The sequence below is a fragment of the Lithobates pipiens genome, unplaced genomic scaffold, assembly GCF_037356315.1.
Source record: "Lithobates pipiens isolate NorthernLeopardFrog02 unplaced genomic scaffold, aLitPip1_a1.2 Scaffold_16, whole genome shotgun sequence".
In the NCBI taxonomy this organism is placed as follows: Eukaryota; Metazoa; Chordata; class Amphibia; order Anura; family Ranidae; genus Lithobates; species Lithobates pipiens.
The window spans coordinates 11110902-11127422 of NW_027507748.1; the positions used below are offsets into that span (position 1 = coordinate 11110902).

At 47.4% G+C, this 16521-nt stretch overlaps 1 long non-coding RNA gene across 1 annotated transcript in view; it reads right to left on the reverse strand.

Annotated features, from left to right (window-relative positions):
- The window catches only part of LOC143981592 (uncharacterized), a 3941-nt gene extending 2889 nt beyond the window's left edge, over nucleotides 1-1052 (reverse strand). Inside the window, exon 1 of the long non-coding RNA XR_013274327.1 lies at nucleotides 941-1052. This is a non-coding gene — a long non-coding RNA (uncharacterized LOC143981592). The remainder of the gene's footprint in view (nucleotides 1-940) is intronic.
- Nucleotides 1053-16521: the final 15469 nt, after the last annotated feature.

The following is a 16521-nucleotide window of genomic DNA, read 5'->3' on the forward strand; positions in this document are numbered from 1 at the left end:
GACATCGCGGGCGCGCTGGGCGGGTAAGTGTGCTTATTTTAAAAGTCAGCAGCTGCAGTATTTGTAGCTGCTGACTTTAAAAAAAAAAAATGGCGGAACTCCCGCTTTAATCAACTCCATAGGAGACACTTTTAAAATGTATACAGGTAGGTTACCTGTTTAGAGTTACAGAGAAGGTCTAGCACTATAATGGTTGCTCTTGGTATAACGATCGCAGCAATACCTCACATGTGTGGTTTGTACACTGTTTACATTTTTGGGGGCGTGACTTGCGCACGGAGGAATGGGGCGCTTTAAAAAAAAACGTATTTATTTATTTTATTTTTTTAAGTTTTATTTTTTTTACACTGTCCTTTTAAATTTCTGATTTTGAATCACTTTTAGTGCTGTCACAAGGAATATAAACATCCCTTGTGACTGTAATAGGCATTGACAGGTCTTCTATATGAAGGGATCTGAGATCTATAAGACCCCAAATCCCTTCTTTGCACTTAAAATCCTTCAAAACTCCAAGTTTGCCATTTTTTTTTTTTTTTTATCTGGCGCCTTTAAGTTACCTTTCAGTAAACTGGAAGTGATATCATGCCATCGCTTCCGGGTTACTAGATCGGAGAGACCCAGTCAAAGCCGTTTCCTGGCTTTGTTCGGGTCTCCGGCCAGCCGGCGGACATGTCAGCTGGTCGCTTGGGCCTCCCGGGGCGAGAGAGCCTGGGGCGAGCCCCAGAAGGTGGCGGGAGGGGGGGACATCCCTTCCCACTGCTTGTAATAACAGCTGAGCGGCTGATTAGCCACATCGGTTATTAGTACAAGAAAGCCGACCGTCCACCCCAAAAAAACTGTACCGAGGTGATGTCTGCAGCTGCATATCACCCCGGAACAACCCCTTGAATCCAAAGGCCGCATATCTGCATTATGTTGGCATCAGGAGTTAATACTGTACCTGCTGACTTTAAAGACCAGATACTTTCTAGTGCCTGGGATCCATTGCTGTCTTCCCGCAGCTGGTTCTTCTTCTTCCCGCTCCGGGTCGCCACCACCACCACCACCACCATCTTGGATTCAGGAGTCGGCTGTGGCTTCCTGGGGAACCTATACCAATACAAAAAAAAAACATTTTGAAAAGCTATTTGACCAAGAGCAGGGTTTTTTTACATGTTTAAAATGAAACAATAAAGTGGTTGTAAACCCTTACAACACACTTTGACCTACAGGTAAGCCTAGATTAAGGATTACCTGTAGGTCTAAGAAATATCTCCTAAACCTACACGGTTTAGGATATATTTGGCGAAAGGCAGGCACTGCTGTCTACGGCGCATGCGCACTGAGCGCGGCATCGTCAACGACGAAGATGCTGCGCGTGTCGGCTCCCGTGCGCATGCGTGGGAGTGACGTCATCGCGGAGCAGCGAGACCCCACCGAGAAGATGGATGCGCCGGACTACAGGGGACAGCGGTGACATCGCCGGCTCCTGTGTCAGGTAAGTGGCACATAATGGACTACTATGGGATGCGATGCGATGCATAGTAGTCCATTATGCTTTGCCTTTGCAGGGAATGAAAAAGGAAGTAAACCCTGATGGGGTTGCCCAATTCCTTGAAATAACATGCCAGGGGGTGTCCTCATCCTACCTGCAAAGAGGCATCTCTGCGATGTACAGAAAGTGCTGCAGCAGCGCTAACATTTTCAATGAAAAAAAAGCGTTTTAATATTGCTGGCAATGACATTTCATTGACGGCTTCTTAAAAAAAAAAAAAAAAAAAACAGCACACAGACCCCTGCAAAGGTCTGCTACGCATTTTGGGTGACCTCACTGGAGAACCTTTGAGTCTGGATATTACGGGGGAGGGGGGTACCCCATGCAAAAGAGAAAAGAAAAGTGAGGTCATCCTAAAAATTTTCATAACAGACCTTTAATCCAAGCATGCAGCCTGGTTGGCCAGGAAACGCAGCCTGGTTGGCCAGGGGGCACCCTACCACCCCAAACCCTACCAGGTCACAATATGGGGATGTGCTCTGTCGGGAGGAAACTCCTTCACCAGCAAAGCACCTTGTCCCCATGTTGATGAGCATCAGGACCTCTTTCCCACAAAAGACCTTGTCTTTTTTAAGATGAGGACAAGGTGCTTTGCCAGGGTGGTTACTTGGCAAGAATCCCCCCCCCCCCCCACCACCCAAGTTGGGGGCAGGTGGCCTGGTATGGTTCAGGAGGGGGGAGGGCACACGCTTTCTGCTTTAGACAATGCAGGGTTTGCATTGTAGGCAAAGTAGATGGAACCCCCCAACCTTTTCTTGTGTTTGGATAGAAAATGTTGCATTTGAGATGAATGGCCATCTACACAAGTTCCTAATGAGTTTTCTCTTGCTTTGGTCTTACTAGAACGACGCTGGTGATCTCCATTATGCCACCATTTTGCATCATCCATCTGCTGGACAGAGGAGGGAGGAGAGAAATGGGAACAAAAGGACCGATGTGGTAGAGTATGCTCCCGTGAGGATAGCAATTCCTCACCAGCCCGTCACATGTGACTCAACAGACAAGGACTTGGGCAACGTGTGTTATGCATCCCTGAGGATGTCCACTCTGGATTCCAGTCTCCTGGAGCAAAGTGCCACTTACCCCGACTGGGAATAATCTGCCGACTTACCTCAGATAGACCAGTGACCAGAGTCCAGGCAAACCGTGAACTAAACCAAATTCAGCTTCTGTTCAACTGCCAACTGTCCTCAATTTTAAGGAACTCACCCAGTTTAGGATTGTCCCTGGATATTTGTTTACCACTGGAAACATGCAAATTTCAAACAATTACCAACTTTTATCCTCTTTGACTGCCTAGATCAGCCTTTCTCAACCTTTTCAACACAGAGGAACCCTTGAAATAGTTTTCGGGTCTCGGGGAACCTCTGCTAAAAATTAGAAATCTACATCTCATGATACATTAGTGTGATGGTCAGTGGGAAGAATGGTCCTTACACTTGTGGTCATTGAGAAGAATGGTCCTCACACTTGTGGTCATTGGGAAGAATGGTCTTTACACTTGTGGTCATTGGGAAGAATTACCTCCTTACATATAGTTAAAAAAGATCAATGGTGTCAGTGGGAACTTATCTGAGAGGCATAGATTGCCCAATGCTGAAGGAACCCCTACAACCTCTGGAGGAACCCTAGTTGAGAAACACTGGCCTAGATCCACTTCTTCTGATCACGATGACAGAGGATTGTGTGTGTTCAACAATGGAAGATCAATATTTAAAATATGAAGTATTTATATTCATGATGTAGAAGAAATGCATTAGATCTAAATATTTAATTGTATTCATTTTTGGTTCCTTCCATAGCTGAGCTATGGATCAAGTGTCTGTCCTGTTTGAATGATATACAGCTTTAAATGAAAATGTATAACGGTTTTGTATTTATTGGCTTTCTTTTTTCAGTTTATACTGTAAGCATTAAATGCAATGTGAATAATATTACTCTAACTCGTCTAAAGTGCACTCTAGGAGAATGGCTAGGATATAGTTCAATGTCCCCTGAGAGGTACCTCTTAGCATAAGCAATAGGTGAAAGTTTCTATGCAGCAGCTGTAATGGGACAGTCTTTAGTCCTAACTCTTCAGCCGGCTACAGTTGGGGCCCAGTTGTACTGTTGGTGCACATGAGAATAGCCCCAGTCAACCCTGCAGGCAGCAATAAGGCTACTATATGGCTGTATGGTCAGTTTCTAAGGGGCTCAGACTTTCTCTGTAGTAGCAGATAGTAAATCCCAAGAGCAGAAGCTCACCAGCCCCGGCTCTTCAGCCGGCTACAGTTGGGGTCCAGTTGTACTGTTGGTGCACATGAGAATAGCCCCAGTCAACCCTGCAGGCAGCAATAAGGCTACTATATGGCTGTATGGTCAGTTTCTAAGGGGCTCAGACTTTCTCTGTAGTAGCAGATAGTAAATCCCAAGAGCGGAAGCTCACCAGCCCCGACTCTTCAGCCGGCTACAGTTGGGGTCCAGTTGTACTGTTGGTGCACATGAGAATAGCCCCAGTCAACCCTGCAGGCAGCAATAAGGCTACTATATGGCTGTATGGTCAGTTTCTAAGGGGCTCAGACTTTCTCTCTAGTAGCAGATAGTAAATTCCAACAGCAGAAGCTCACCAGCCCCAGTGATATTGCAGTTCACCATCCGGTACACTCTTTGCTCTGCCCCTAGCTGATGCTAGCTGTTGCTAGCTGGACTCAGCACTTCAGGTCCTGTTCAGGCTACTGTTATGCAGCAGTGGTGGTGCTCACTGGATAGCAATGTGCACTCTCTGGGCTCTCTAATGGCAAGAGGAAGGTGGCAGCCTGGGAAAATGCATCTCTTTACCTTCCTCCTGACCATCTCCCTCTGGCAAATGCAGTTTGAAAGCTCTTGATTACAGTAGAGTATCTCTCCTCTGGACTACAGGGCCCACAGCACAATGCTTTGCCTGACTCAGGGCAGCTACAACCAGTGTTTCTCTCACTCTCTATTGTTAACCAGGCATCTGGCTACATACTCCCCCCACCAAAAAAAAAGGAGGGGTAGAGTCCATCAACATATAATGTCCACAACTTTAGATTAACCTAAATAAACGGCTGAAAGCAAAACTTAAGTCAACATTTCCGCAAACCCAAATTCTCATTGATATACAAATTTAGCAAGGGAGCCTCCCACCATTTATCAGAAGGAGTGGGGTTCTCCAAGCCAGTGATATTGGGATGGCCCACCTAGATGTGCCAGAGGGTGAGTTTGAGTCACCCTCCACTAAATCTGTAGTGGGAAGGATTGGAACCCCATGAGTCATTTGAGTGGTGAAAATATCTTCCTCAGAAATTTCATCTATTGTATTAGATGTCAGTGATTTAGGGGGCCGAATAGTTTGCTTTGCCCATTGTTCTTTTGGCTGAGATGACTCTTCCCTGACCGGTTCTTTTTCTGGTTTCATGGATGGCTGAGGACTCTCTGTGTTCTCTTCTTGACAGTCTTCTTGACTTTTCAGGGGTTGGCTCTGCGGTATAATTTCTGGAACCTCAGACCTGAGGGTTCCAGTATTAGTCTTACTGGGAGGAGGAGGAGTGGTAGTCCCTGATAGTGTAGATGGCCACAATCAGTCCATGTAGACATCTTCCTCCTCATTGCTTTCCTCTTCATCTGCTTTGGGTGCCAAGGGCTGAGACCTGGTCACTGGGTGTGATCACTGAGAGGCAGTTTGGGTAGGCCATGAATCTGGTTGTTGGGGCACGCAAACTGCTTCTGCTAGTGGCAAGAGGTGGTTATGGTCTTTAATGGACCGGTTCTTCCTTCTGGGTAAATCTAGTATACCATCAATAAAAAGCAGTGTTGCCAACTGTCAGTATTTTTAGTGGCAGCCAGTCAAAAACAGGCACTTTTCTCCTGCCAGTAAATGCTAGTGACTGAAAAATGTTGCCAGTAAAAAATATGGCTGTGACGATGGCCATGGTCATCGGAGTGTCTGCTGCAGTGTGTTCGGGCAGCGGGGGGCGGGTCTAAAGGAGGCGGTGCCTGAGTGTGCCGCTGTTTTGACTGGAGTGGATTGAAGCGACCACCTGGCATGGAAAGAGACTGCCACTGTGACTAAGGAGGGGACATATCATGTCGGTGAGGTGTCATCATCAATTTCATGTGTCTGCGCTGCCCATTCTAATTTCTTGCCCTCCTGAGTCCTGTCCCTGAACTACTTCCATACTATATCAAAAATAAAATAGGAAATATGTTTTTTTTTTCGCCTTAATATCTACCTTAAATCACGTTGCTAATTTCATATTGTATTTGTTTGTAGCCTTAAAACTTATTTTAGAACTTGGAAATGTCAGTAAAATCTTGGCTGTGCCAGTAAATTTTTGGTGTTGTGTCAGTAAATTTCAGTCTGGTAGGTTGGCAACACTGAATCCAGGCAATTGCTTACAGATGACATAGGGCTGAGATTTCCACCGGTCTGCTAGCTTATGCTTCCCAGGGATTCCTCAGCAGCACTCTATCACTAGATGGTAGGTCCTACACCCTTACTTTCAGATCAAAGTTTATTTTGTTTTGCTGCCCTCGAGGCAGCCTGGGCTTTCTTGTATGCTGTTTTCAGACTCTTCCTTATGCGGTCCACATATTCTCTATGGGAAGCCATCAAAGTGCGCCCTGAGGATGTGCCGACTGCTAGGTTGACTGGCATCGGGCCTGCCTCCCGAATATGAGCATATAGGGGGAGTACCCTGTGTCATTGTTCTCTGTCCTGTAAATGCATGTATGAATGGTGAAATATGCCAGCCCCAATGCTGTTTCGTCTCTTTCAAGAGATTCCTGAGCATATCCAGGGCTTTTTTTCTCAGAGAATAGGTGCAGGAACTCCCTCCTTCCGAGTCACCTCTTGTGTCCGCCTCCGAGCACCATTCCCTGGTTCCACCCCCTACCCACCTCCGAACGCCATTCCTTGGTCCCACCCCCTACCCACCTCCGAACGCCATTCCTTGGTCCCACCCCCTACCCACCTCAAAGCACCATTCCTTGGTTCCACCCCCTACCCACCTCTGAACACCATTCCTTGGTTCCAACCCCTACCCACCTCCAAGCACCATTCCTTGGTTCCAACCTCTACCCACCTCCAAGCATAATTTCTTGGTTCCACCTCCTACCCACCCCCAAGCACCATTTCTTGGTTCCACCTCCTACCCACCTTCAAGCACAGTTCCTTGGTCCCCCCCCTACCCACCTCCGAGCACTGTTCCTTGGTTCCACCCCCTACCCACCTCCGAGCACCGTTCCTTGGTTCTATCCCCTACCCACCTCCGAGCACCATTCCTTGGTTCCACCCCCTACCCACCTCCGAGCACCATTCCTTGGTTCCACCCCCCTACCCACCTCCGAGCACCGTTCCTTGGTTCCACCCCCTACCCACCTCTGAGCACCGTTCCTTGGTTCCACCCCCTACCCACCTCCGAGCACTGTTCCTTGGTTCCACCCCCTACCCACCTCTGAGCACCATTCCTTGGTTCCACCCCCTACCCACCTCTGAGCACCGTTCCTTGGTTCCATCCCCTGCCCACCTCCGAGTACCGTTCCTTGGTTCCATCCCCTGCCCACCTCCGAGCACCGTTCCTTGGTTCCATCCCCTGCCCACCTCTGAGCACTGTTCCTTGGTTCCATCCCCTACCCACATCCGAGCACCATTCCTTGGTTCCACCCTCTACCCACCTCCGAGCACCATTCCTTGGTTCCACCCTCTACCCACCTCCGAGCACCGTTCCTTGGTTACACCCCCTACCCGCCTCTCAGTAATGGATACAGAACCAAGTATCAATGTGTGGTGCTAAGTAGTGTGGATGTAATTTGTTAATGATAGGAAGTAAAATAGATCCCCTGTAGCCAGGAACAATGGAGCACCCCCAGCAACAATAGACTGAACAGCTAGCAACAATAGACTTCTCCCTCAACAGTAGATGTCTTCCAGAAACGATTGTCTCCCAGTAGCATAAGAGCCCCCCAGCAACCATAATTGCCACACCAGCGACAACTGACCTCCCCAGCAACAATAGGCTCTCCCCCTGTAAAAATAAATCCCCTCCAGTAACAATAGATCCCCCAGTAGCCAGCATTAATAGACCATCCAGTAAACCCCAGCACCCCTTGCCATTGTATACATTCATAGCTAGAGGTGCAGGAACTGCGTTCCCCCGCGTTCCTGCTGAAAAAAAGCCCGAGCATGTCTAACAGAGTGTAATTGAATCGCTCTGCCTGCGGGTCTCCTTGCGGGTCGTAAGGAGTTGCTCTGGACTGCTGAATGCATAATAAGTCGAAAACAGTCTCTTAAATTGGTTGTAAACCCTTTACAACCACTTTTCCCTACAGCTAAGCCTATATTAAGGCTTACCTGTGAGTACTAGAAATACAGTACAGAATTAGTAGATATTCGCCATATACGCTTGCGTCGACGTCATCGGCGCATGCGCACTATAGAAAGGCTTCTATGTGTCCCGTGCCGTGACCGTTGCGTTCCGCGACTCCGCCCAGTCACAGAGCCAGAGTCCACAGCCCCGGAAGGAAGAGAGGTTGAAGATGGACGCGGTCACACACCGGGGACATCGCAGGTTTCTTCTGCAGGTGAGTGCCACATAATGGGCTGGTATGCGATACATGCAAGCTCATTATGCTTTTATTTTGCAGGGAACAAAGAGGAAGTAAAACCCATCTTTAATGAGTCTACTGTGAAAGTCTCTCCCTTGGTCAGAGTGAATGCACTGAGGTAGGCTGTAGTGGAGGAACTTACCAGAACTTTAGCTGCAGTAGACGTTCGTTGGTCTTTGGTTGGGAAAGCCCGGGCATGCGGGATATTTTCTTGTCCACTTGAATCAGGTTCCAGACATGGGAAATCAATGCACACCAGAAGAAAAGTATGAGCAAAATAAAAAAATGCTGTTTTCTATACATCAGTCACAAACCCTCTAGCCCCTCAACTAGGGTTACCACCTGTCCAGGATTCACCTGGACAGTTCGGGTTTCAGACTGCCCATTACACTCTTTCACACTGCCCAAAGCCAGCATTAACAACCACCCCCCCCCCCCCCAAACACCCCTGCCCCTCTGTTTCTGCCCACACTCCAATCCCCCGGTGCTGTGCCTCAGAAAGGGAAAGTAGGGGGTCAGAAATGTGAAGTCCATCAGCCTCAGATACATCTGGATGAGAGGTGTTGACTGCCAAGGGGTAAGTGAGCTCACCATCCATCCCTGTCTCTGACTGAAGTCTCCCCCTTCTCTCCCCTGCCTCTGAGTGAGTACACTAAAGTAAATCAGGGTTTTCAGAGCAACCCTCACACCAGAAGCCACAGTGTTCCCCCTTACATCAGAGTCTTCTCCGTACATCAGAATTCTCAGTGTTCCCCATTAAATCAGGGTTCCCAGAGCATCCCTTATGTTAGAGTCCCCGGAGTTCTCCCTTACATCAGAGTCTGCAGAGCCCCCCCTTACAGTGTAATGCCACGTACACGCGACCGGACTTTTCGACGGACTGGGTCTGACAGAACGAATCCGTCGGACAATTCGATCGTGTGTGGGCTCCATCTGACCTTTGCTGTCCAAAAATCTGACGGACTTTAGAAATAGAAACATGTTTCAAATTTTGACAACGGACTCGAGTCCGGTCGAAAAATCAGTTCGTGTGTATGCTGGTCCGACAGACAAAAACCGACGCTAGGGCAGCTATTGGCTACTGGCTATGGGCTTCCTTTTTTCTAGTCCGGTCGTACGTCATCACGTTCGAATCCGTCGGACTTTGGTTGCGATTGTGTGTGGCCGAGTCCGTTCGTTTCGGAAAGCCCGTCGGAACTCCGCCGAAAGTCCGTTTGGGAAGACCGTCGGACCAGGGGCGGACTAACCATTCGGGCACCCGGGCACTGCCCGAGGGCCCCATGCCACTAAGGGGCCCCATCAGGGTTGCTGGCCTCAATAAAACCAGGGACAGTATGTAAAAATCTGCGTTTTTTTTTAAATCCCAAGATTATAGCTGCCCCGCCTCTCCAGTACCTTTTCAATGTGTGTATTCTGTGTGTGTATACTGTGTGTGCATAATATGTGTGTATAATGTGTGTGTGTGTGTGTGTGTGTGTGTGTGTATATACTGTGTGGCCCCATAATCTATTGCCTGGGGCCCCCAAAATTTCCTATTGCCTGGGGGCCCCATAATCTCCTATTGCCTGGGGGCCCCATAATATTCTATTGCCCGGGGGCCTCATAATCTCCTATTGCCCGGGGGGCCCCATAATATTCTATTGCCCGGGGGGCCCCATAATATTCTATTGCCCGGGGGGCCCCATAATCTCCTATTGCCCGGGGAACCCCATGAGTTGTCAGTCTGCCCCTGCGTCAGACCCAGTCTGTCGAAAAAGTCCGGTCGTGTGTACGCGGCATAAGGGAAGTTCAGATGTAAAAGGGGGAACTCTGTGGACTCTGATGTAAAGGGGGACTCTTGTTATTAACTTCATATGATTAGAAAATGTTATTTAATAGCAAAATATATCTATAGTTTATACTATTAAAAAAAACTAAAAAATTGCCGCGCGCTGCAAAACTTTTCGGATTTGACTTGAAGAAAAGGTGGCGACCCTACCCTCACCACGTGTACATGAGAAACCTAGGTGACATACATAAACCGACCACAATCCTCCAAGCTAGTGCCTTACACACTATATTTACAGGAACTACTGCAAATATTAACTATTCAGCTTACCAGCAATTTACTACCGCCTAATGTGTGAACAGAAACTACCTCCAGTGTTCCGATAGACATACTGAACGTCTACGACAGGGATCCTCAAGCTACGGCCCTCCAGCTGTTGCCAAACTACACGTCCCATGAGGCATTGTAACACTCTCACATGACTGGGCATGGTGGGAATTGTAGTTCCTGAACAACTGGAGGGCCGTAGTTGAAGACCCCCCCTGATCTACAAAGGGCAAAAGAATAATTGGGGCAAAAATTGCCTTTTCTTGGATATTCATACACTAAATCTTAAAAGAATCGTTTAACTACTTGCCAACCAACTGCCATTGTTATATACGGCGGCAGGTTGGCTCTCCCTGTAGCTGTACGGCGGGAGCATGGCGCGTGATGTAGGAGCTGGTGCACGTGCCCGGGCGGCCGCGATGTCCGCCGGGCACCAGCGATCGCTCCCGAGAGAGACAGAGTGGAGGTCTGTCAATGTAAACAGACGGATCCCCGTTCTGTCAGGGGAGTAGAGAGCTATTGTCTTGTCCTAGTAATTAGGAACAGCGATCTCTCTCCTCCCCCCAGTCAATCCTATCCACCCACAGTTAGAAACCCCTCCCAGGGAACACGCTTAACCCCTTGATCACTCCCCCTGGTGTTAACCCCTTCCCTGCCAGTGACATTTATACAGTAATCGGTGGCTACTTATAGCTCTGATTGCTGTATACAGATGAAAAACAAGCTCGGGACTGCCGCACTCTTCAGGAAACCACTTTCTTTTATTGGAAAATCACATCACAGCTCAACAAACACAGCGAACAAGGAAAAAATTGCTGACGTTTCGCACTAGCTGTAGTGCTCAATCATTAAGCACTACAGCTAGTGCGAAACATCAGCAAATTTTTCCTTGTGCGCTGTGTTTGTTGAGCTGTGATGTGATTTTCCAATAAAAGAAAGTGGTTTCCTGAAGAGTGCTGCAGTCCCGAGCTTGTTTTTGATTACAGCATTACATTGTATACAGCAATCAGTGCTATAGGTAGCCACCGATTACTGGTTTCTTGAAGAGTGCGGCAGTCCAGAGCTTGTTTTTGATTACAGCATTACATTGTATACAGGAATCAGAGCTATAAGTAGCCACCGATTACTGGTTTCCTGAAGAGTGCGGCAGTCCAGAGCTTGTTTTTGATTACAGCATTACATTGTATACAGCAATCAGAGCTATAAGTAGCCACCGATTACTGGTTTCCTGAAGAGTGCGGCAGTCCAGAGCTTGTTTTTGATTACAGCATTACATTGTATACAGCAATCAGTGCTATAGGTAGCCACCGATTACTGGTTTCTTGAAGAGTGCGGCAGTCCAGAGCTTGTTTTTGATTACAGCATTACATTGTATACAGGAATCAGAGCTATAAGTAGCCACTGATTACTGGTTTCTTGAAGAGTGCGGCAGTCCAGAGCTTGTTTTTGATTACAGCATTACATTGTATACAGCAATCAGAGCTATAAGTAGCCACCGATTACTGGTTTCTTGAAGAGTGCGGCAGTCCAGAGCTTGTTTTTGATTACAGCATTACATTGTATACAGCAATCAGAGCTATAAGTAGCCACCGATTACTAGTTTCCTTAAGAGTGCGGCAGTCCAGAGCTTGTTTTTGATTACAGCATTACATTGTATACAGCAATCAGAGCTATAAGTAGCCACCGATTACTGGTTTCCTGAAGAGTGCGGCAGTCCAGAGCTTGTTTTTGATTACAGCATTACATTGTATACAGCAATCAGAGCTATAAGTAGCCACCGATTACTGGTTTCCTGAAGAGTGCGGCAGTCCCTAGCTTGTTTTTCGTCTGTTGCTAGTGGTAATAGCCGGCACCTGTGGCTTCCCATCCGAAGAGAACAGTTTACATGTGTGCTCCTGGAGCGGTGAGATCCCTTCTCCTTCATATTACAATTTATGATTGCTGTACAGATGTCAATGGTCCCAAAAAAAGTATAAAAAAAAAAGTGTCTGATCTGCCTGCCGCAATGTCGCAGTCCCACAAAAAAAATTTTAATTCACGATTTTTAGTCGGTCGGAATTGAGTCCGTTGGACAGATTTGAAACGTGTTCTATTTCTAGGTCCGTCTGATTTTATTTTATTTTTTTTTCAAAAAAGGATCGGACTAGCCCACGCACGATCGGATTGTCCGACGGACTGATCCCGTCGGACCTAGTTTGCTGGAGACTCCGGTCGTGTGTGTACGCGGCATAAGTGTCAGATTGTCTGCTGGAATATTTAAAAAAAAAAAAAATCACTGATCGCCGCCATTACTAGTATTAAAAAAAAAAAATTCCAAATATCCCATAGTTAGTAGACGCTATAACTTTTGTGCAAACCAATCAAAATACGCGTATTGGGATTCTTTGTACCAGAAATGTGTAGCGGAATACATATTGGCCTAAATTTATGAAGAAATTAGATTTTTTTAATTTTTTTTTTACTTTATTGGATATATTTTATAGCAGATAAAAAAATACCACGTACTTGTGGTAAGGTTCCATGTATGCACAGCAAATGATCGTGTGTACCAGTAACAACCAGCCATGTCATTAAGAAGGTCCTTTGCGGTAAATGATAAAAAGTGACACAAATTGTGTCTTTTGTACGTAAAAGAGTCTACTCAGGGGTATAGCTACCGATGATGGGCCCCCTCCCCTAGAAGCATACTGATGTGGTCCCCCAGTTGACCTCCCAACTGCCATTGACCTCATCATAAAGTGGGTTTAATCAAGCACAAGTAGCAGGAGATCTTTCTGCAGTGTCGGAGCATTACTCGGGAGCAGTGCTATGGGCAGTATATTAGCACCCCATGCTAAAATGCTAAAAACTATTCCAATAGTTTTATATAATGCAGCAGCATCAACACACATAGGACACCCACCATTGGAGGCGACTTATTCTTTCAAAACAAATAGACTTTTGCACACTGGTACTGATTATAACCTTAGTGAACAAACAGCATCATGAAGGCCAAGAAACACACTAGACAGGTCAGGGATAAAGTTGTGGAGAAGTATAAAGCAGGGTCAGGTTATAATAAAATCTCCCAAGCTTTGAACATCTCACGGAGCTCTGTTCAATCCGTCATCGGAAAATGGAAAGAGTATGGGCACAACTGCAAACCTACCAAGACATGGCCGTCCACCTAAACTGACCGGGCCGGGGCAAGGAGAGCATTCATCAGAGAAGAGCCAAGAGGTCCATGGTAACTCTGGAGGAGCTGCAGAGATCCACAGCTCAGGGGGGAGAATCTGTCCACAGGACAACTATTAGTCGTCTCTCCACAAATCTGCCCTTTATGGAAGGGTGACAAGAAGAAAGACATTGGAGAAAGAAAGTCATAAGAAGTCCTGTTTGTAGTTTGTGAGAAGCCATGTGGGGGACACAGCAAACATGTGGAAGAAGGTGCTCTGGTCAGATGAGACCAAAATGTATTGTTTTGGGCTAAAAGCAAAACGCTATGTATGGGGGGGAAAACTAACACTGCACATCACCCTGAACACACCATCCCCACCGTGAAACATGGTGGTGGCAGCATCATGTGGTGGGGATGCTTTTCTTCAGCAGGGACAGGGAAGCTGGTCAGAGTTGATGGGAAGGTGGATGGAGACAAATACAGGACAATCTTAGAAGAAAACCTGTTAGCGTCTGCAAAACACTTTTGACCGGGGCGGAGGTTCACCTTCCAGCAGGATAACGACCCGAAACATCCAGCCAGAGCTACAATGGAATGGTTTACATCAAAGCATATTCATGTGTTAGAATGGCCCAGTCACAGCCCAGACCTAAATCCCATTGAGAATCTGTGGCAAGACATGAAAATTGCTGATCACTAACTCCTCCAGATGCCTGTATTAGAGAACACCAGCAATAAAGGGTAGATACAGGTGCATATTGTGCTGGAGGCACACAACACCCACTTTAACTCCTGCAGATGCCCGAGAAAAGAACACACTGTCCCTGCCTATCCTGCTTTTTCCCTGCACACCTGGAACACACTACACAAGGCCGCAGCGCTGGCAGCCTTATATAGTGTGGGGCGTGTACTAAACCCCCTGAGCTATAATTGGCCACAGGCATCCTGCCTGCGACCAATTATGGCTCTCCTCACTGCCGGCCAAGCATGCGGGGTCACAGTGCATGATTGGCCATTCATGAGCCAGCAATGCACTGCGATGGCGTAGGGCATCGTGGGCCGTTTGTGCCACGCGAATTTGGTGCGAACGGTCCACAAAATTCTGAATTCGTCGAACAGCCGATGTCCGAGTCGAACATGCGTTTGAGTCGAACACCGAGCTCATCCCTAGTCACAGGGTGGGCAATGATAAAAGCACCCTCTGCACCCCTTAATAATACAGCCCTTGGTGGGAGTTATCTTCACACGCACATAGATTTTCTATTTCATTTACCTGAAGAACCCCCCCCCCCCCTAATATGGTCCCCTTCCTCCCCCCGGCCACATAGCAGCTGCGTGGGCTTCTATGGCTAGCGTTACGCAGCTAATTCTACAGAAAATGATTTCTGTGGTGGGGAAGCCGAGGAAGAGGTATGTAGATCTCATTCTTGAGAAATAGAAAGTACTAAAGAGACAAGAAAAACTCCCGCCAGAGTCTGAACACTACAGAGGAGGGAATCAATGACAGAGGAGAACTCTGATCTCCATTTATTATAAAAAGAATATGAAAATCTCAATGAGCCCATTTGCATTTCTCCATTGCGGCATTGTGCGGTTAGAATACGGAGGTTCCTGCAACACACCTGGTCCATGGTGGGACTTATTGTGAATGGCACCCAAGGCATTGTAAAGTAAAGGGCATAGCGATGCACATAGCGAGCATTGTGGTGTGCTGCAATGCTAAAAAATAAAATAAAAAATTATATATATATATAATAATAAATAATATAAAAAAAAAAGTCTCATGTGTGTTTTGGGATCTGTTGTGGTGTGTTTCCAGCCTATTCATTAAAAAGGGGCTTTGTTCATTTTAAACATGTATGTTAAAGAATTAGAAGCATTCGAACCTATCGTATCTCACAAAAGTAAGTACACCCCTCACGTTTTTGTGACTCTTTTCTTCTATCTTTTCATGTGACAACACTGAAGAAATGACACTTGTCTACAATGTAAAGTTGTGAGTGTACAGCTTGTATAACAGTGTACATTTCCTGTCCCCTCAAAATAACTCAACACACAGCCATTAATGTCTAAACCGCTGGCAACAAAATTGAGTACCGTATTTGCCGGCGTATAAGACGACCTTTTACACTTAAAAAAACTGGCCGAAAATCGGGGGTCGTCTTATACGCCGGATCAGCCCCTCCGATGCCTGCTGAGTAGTGATGGACGAACTTCCGACGGGACGTTTCGCGAACGCGAAACGCGAACGGACACAAACGTTCGCGAAAACGACCGTTCGCCGCGGGCTCCATTGACTTCAATGGGAGGCGAATTTCGCAAACCTTTAGGTCGAATTTGCGGCCACGGGGTAATTATTAGGGGGTAGCACGTAGTCCCACCACCTGGACAATAGCATAATACATGTATGAGGTGAATTTGGGATCGATAACTACAAGCATTTTTTTTTTATTTGGGAAATTGTTCTGACAATTCAGGACTATGGAGCTAATGAAGGCAATGGAGGAGAGGGAAGGTCAGGGACCAGGGTAGGCAAACAAGAGGGTGCAGGAGATACAGAGCACTGACAGCAGCACCGTAATACAGAGCACTGACATCAGCACCGTGACATACAGCGCTGACAGCAGCTCCGTGACATACAGCGCTGACAGCAGCTCCGTGACATACAGCGCTGACAGCAGCTCCGTGACATACAGCGCTGACAGCAGCTCCGTGACATACAGCGCTGACAGCAGCTCCGTGACATACAGCGCTGACAGCAGCACCGTGACATACAGCGCTGACAGCAGCTCCGTGACATACAGCGCTGACAGCAGCTCCGTGACATACAGCGCTGACAGCAGCTCCGTGACATACAGCACTGACAGCAGCTCCGTGACATACAGCGCTGACAGCAGCTCCGTGACATACAGCGCTGACAGCAGCACCGTGACATACAGCGCTGACAGCAGCTCCGTGACATACAGCGCTGACAGCAGCTCCGTGACATACAGCGCTGACAGCAGCTCCGTGACATACAGCGCTGACAGCAGCTCCGTGACATACAGCGCTGACAGCAGCTCCGTGACATACAGCGCTGACAGCAGCTCCGTGACATACAGCGCTGACAGCAGCTCCGTGACATACAGC